Source organism: Myotis nattereri (assembly GCF_964212035.1).
Source record: "Myotis nattereri genome assembly, chromosome: X".
NCBI classification, from domain to species: Eukaryota; Metazoa; Chordata; class Mammalia; order Chiroptera; family Vespertilionidae; genus Myotis; species Myotis nattereri.
This window is the reverse complement of record NC_138078.1, coordinates 36,280,575-36,285,372: the sequence shown is the minus strand read 5'-3', so window position 1 is coordinate 36,285,372 and position 4,798 is coordinate 36,280,575. Positions and strand designations below refer to the sequence as shown.

Below are 4,798 nucleotides of genomic sequence, written 5' to 3'. Positions count from 1 at the left end.
CTCCCCCTGCTCCTGAGGGGCAATTGGGGCAGCAGCTGCCACTCGCACCCACTAATGCTGATGGCACTGGCCCCACTTGCACCTGCTTCTGGTGCTGGCCCCAATCACTCCGTGCCGTCAGCGGGTGTGAGTGGGGCCAGTGCTGTCAGTGCATGGGAGTGGCAGCAGCGAGATCAGGGCTGTCGGCAGACCAGGAACTGGGGGCTGCAGGGAGAGGGGCCAGGCAGGGGTGTGGAGGATGGGCCAAGACCCGCCCCTGTGCCCACCACAGCCTCGCAGCCCACAGTTCCTGTCAAGGTGCATGAATTCGTGCACTGGGCCCCTAGTATTGTAATAACTATATATGGTACCAGGTGGGTACTGGAAATATTGGGGTGGGGGAGGGCATTTTGTAAAGTATATGGTTGTCTTACTACTATGCTTTATACCTGAAACTAATACAAAATAATATTGAATGCAAACTGTAATTCAAATATGTGTAGAAATAAATTAAGAAAGAAAATCTAGCAGGACAAAAAGGGTGTTAATGCAAAATAAAATCTAAAAAAAGTTATATAAAAAGAAGAATTCTTAATTACGTTCATTTGGCATCCAATTAATTTTATTTTAAATTACATTAGCAGTAAAGGCTTTTAAAAAATTATCTTTATTGTTGAAAATTACAGATATCCTCCTTCCCCCCCCATTGACCCCCTTTACTCTGCCACTGCTCCCTCCCCAGTTCTTCCCTGCACTATTGCCTGTCCATGGGTTATACATATATGCATATAAGTTCATTGGTTAATCTCTTCCCATCCCCCCTTCCCTCTGAAATATGTCATGCTTCAATGGTTCTGGATCTTTTTTGTTCATCAGTTTATTTTATTCATTAGATTCCACAGATAAGCAAGATAATGTGATATTTATCTTTCTCTAACTGGCTTGTTTTGCTTAGCACAATACTCTCCAGTTCCCTCCATGTTGTCTCAAAGGAAGATATCCTTTTTCATAGCTGCATAGTATTCCATTTTGTAAATATATAAAAGTTTTTTTTTAAATAAAGTTTTATTTTTCAAAATGTACAGCCGGTGAGACCTGCTGTTCATGCATCTTCTCCAGCAGCTAGGGCATCCCCACCTTTGGTGTTTCTGGTGTAAATCACTTGAGCTCCATGCTTTGATACTAGTTTTATAAGTCCTTTACTAAAGAGCTCCTAAAGGGCTGCCCTGGCCAAGGAGCTGCAAATATTTAGTCTCTCAGAGACCACAGCTGGGGTTATAAGCTTGTAGTTGGGAACTGCCTTACAGAGCTTGTCATATGTGGCTTTGTCAAATAAGACCAGGTTATTGAGCTTGTCCTGAACTTTGCCTTTGAACCATTTCTTCTTTTTGGCCTTGCTCCCTGACTTGTTCAAGGGGTCTTTGTCTTTCTTGGCCAAATTTCCAGAACCTTCCTTCTTCTTGTCATCCTTAGGTGGCATTGCAGGACTCGCAGAACAGAGATACGCTGCTGCATTGCCAAGATGTCAACCCAAGAGCTGTATCAAAGTTTTTTAATCCATATCTACTGATGGGCACTTGGGCTGTTCCAGATCTTCCCCATCTATCTACACTAATAAAAGAGAAAAATGGTAATTGGCGTACGGCGATACCTTTTTCATTGGCTAATCAGGGCTATATGCAAATTAACTGACAACTAAGATTGGCAGTTAACTGCCAACAAGATGGCGGCTAATTTGCATATGTAGGCACAATGCAGGGAGGTGAAAGGGAAAGCAGGAAGAAGCCCCCTGCCACTGACAGTGATCGGAAACCCAGGGGGGAGCTAAGAGCTGAGGGGCAGGGCAAAGGCGGCCCTGGGGCCGCCTTTGCCCTGTCCCCCAGCCATGATCGGAGAATCAGGCACCTTTGCTGCCCTGGCCAGTGATAGCAGGAAGTAGGGGTGGAGCCAGCGATGGGAGCTGGGCACGGTCGAAGCTGGCAGTCCCAGGAGCTAGGGGTCCCTTGCCTGGGCCCAAAGCGAAGCCCACGATCGCGGCGCCCCCCGCTGCCACTGCGGGTCCCCGCTGCCTGGGCCGGACGCCTAGTCCAGAGGCATTAGGCCTGGGCAGGGGCGGAGCCTGCAACCGCAGGGAGCTGGGGGTCCCCTGCACAGGCCTGACACCTCTGCCGGAGGCCTCAGGCCTGGTCAAGGGGCCGATCCGGTGATTGGTGATCGGAGGGTGATGAGGGTCAACTCCTCTGGCCGAGGTATCAGGCCTGGGTGGGGGGCGGAGCCGGGGATTGGGGGGATATGATGGTCCCCTTGCCCAGGCCTGAAGCCTGGGTCAGAGGCATCAGGCTTGGGAGGGGGGGGGGGTGGAGCAAGCGATCAGAGGGAGATGGGGGTCCCCTGTCCAAGCCTGACACCTCTGGCGGAGGCGTCAGGCCTGGGCAAGGGGCTGATCAGGAGATCGGAGGGTGATGGGGGTCAACGCCTGAGGGCTCCCAGTATGTGAGAGGGGGCAGGCTAGGCTGAGGGACACTCTCCCCCGCCCCCCCCCAGTGCACGAATTTCGTGCACCGGCCCCCTAGTATATATATAAAAGCTTAAGTGACCATTTGACCGTTCAACCGTTTGACCAGTAGCTATGATGCACACTAACCACCAGGGGACAGACACTCAATGCACAGGCTTGGAAACATGGAATAGACTGATGAATCTCAGAGGGAAGGGGGAGGGGGAGATTGGGAAGAGATTAACCAAAGATCTTATATGCATACTAGGGGTCCCTCAGCCTGACCTGCAGAGATTGGACTGAAACTGGCTCTCCGACATCCCCTGCAGGGTCCCAGATTGTGAGAGAGCACAGGCCAGGCCAAGGGATTCGTGCACTAGGCCTCTAGTTATAAATAAGGCTGCTATGAACATAGGGTTGCATATATTCTTTCTGATTTGTGTTTCTGGCTCCTTATTTTCTTATCAATATATTTCCTGAATAATGTGAATATTAATTTTAAATTACAACAAGTTTATTGTAATTAGTTGTTTTTAAGCATACAATTGTATATTAAATGTAAATTGCTTATTTATAACTCTTAATTTATAGTAACAGTCCATATAATAATAAAGATTTTTTTTGTTTTTTTAAGTTCTTTATTGTTTAAAGTATTACAATAAGCATATGTTTTATGCAAGATAACATTTAACAATTTAGTTCCTGTCTCTTATATACATACAGAAACTTTTGTTTGTAAGAGACATGGAGGGGGAAGCAAAACTCTTATGAGAGAATTTGATTTTGAAACTGGAGAAATTTGGACTGGCTCATAGTAAAAAATTAACATTTAATAAAACAAATGAACAAGGATACTGATAGTTCAATTGAATAAAAAAATCCACAATCATTTTTGTCCTATACACTACCAGAGTTATTTTTCATGGGGATAAAATAATGCATGGGTAGTGTAAATTTTAACACTCTACAAATATAAACACTTGTCATAGTTTTAACATTTTAGAAAGAGAAATGCATATCATTATAAGTAATATATTTATATTTTGATACTATATTATTATGAATACAGTGGGGCCTTGACTTACGAGTTTAATTTGTTCCGAGGCCGAGCTCATAAAGGAGCTCGTTAACTCAAATTACTCTATAAACTAAATGCAAAAAATCGGCCGAGAGACAGCTGGTATCTCAAAAAACTCATTAGTTGGGACACTTGTAAATCAAGGCCCCACTGTAGCTATGAAATTAAACTAGATTTATCTGCTAATCAAAACATCCTATCTAATAATAGACAAACATGGTAATTAACCATACCTCCGCTATGCTTCCCATTGGCTAATCAGGGCGATATGCAAATTAACTGCCAAACAAGATGGCGGCCGGCAGCCAGGCAGCAGAAGCGAACAGGAGGCTTGCTTGCTCCAGTGATGGAGGAAGCCAAGGTTCTCTGCCTGCTGCAGCCGGGCCCTGAGCTCCAGTCTAAGAAACAATGTTGCAATTATAGAAGCTAAACAAACCCCAGAAACCTGCTTTCAGCCAGCCAGCCTCGGAGCTGAAGCCACAACAAAGTTTCAATTACAGAAATTAAATAAATCCCAGAATAAAAAAGAAAAAAAGGAGAGACTGGGAGCTTCAGTTGCCCGCCTGAAAACAGCCCTCAGCCCCTCATCCAGGCTGGCCAGGCACCCCAGTGGGGACCCCCACCCTGAAGGGAGTGCAGGCAGCCTGAAAACAGCCATCAGCCCCTCATCTAGGCTGGACAGGCACCCCGGTGAGGATCCCCACCCTAAAGGGGGTGCGGGCAGCCTGAAAACAGCCATCAGCCCCTCATCTAGGCTGGACAGGCACCCCAGTGAGGACCCCCAACCTAAAGGGGGTGTGGGAAGCCTGAAAACAGCCATCAGCCCCTCATCCAGGCTGGCCAGGCAGCCCAGTGGGGACCCCCACCCTAAAGGGGGTGCGGGCAGCCTGAAAACAGCCATCAGCCCCTCATCTAGGCTGGACAGGCACCCCAGTGAGGACCCCCACCCTAAAGGGGGTGCGGGCAGCCTGAAAACAGCCATCAGCCCCTCATCCAGGCTGGACAGGCACCCAAGCGGGACCCCCACCCTGATCCGGGACACCATTCAGGGCAAACCAGCCAGCCCCCACCCGTGCACCAGGCCTCTATCCTATATAGTAAAAGGGTAATATGCAAACTGACCCTAACAGTAGAAAGACTGGGAATGACTGGTCACTATGACACACACTGACCACCAGGGGGCAGACGCTGGAGCTGCCCTCTGGTGGTCAGTGTGTTCCCACATGGGGGAGCTCTCCTCAGCC

At 47.8% G+C, this 4,798-nt stretch overlaps 1 pseudogene across 1 annotated transcript; it reads right to left on the bottom strand.

Annotated features, from left to right (window-relative positions):
- Positions 1-1,081: 1,081 nt before the first annotated feature.
- LOC308536189 (small ribosomal subunit protein eS25-like) lies at positions 1,082-1,459 on the bottom strand (annotated as a pseudogene). Its single transcript has one exon. The product of its transcript is annotated as a small ribosomal subunit protein eS25-like (transcript).
- Positions 1,460-4,798: the final 3,339 nt, after the last annotated feature.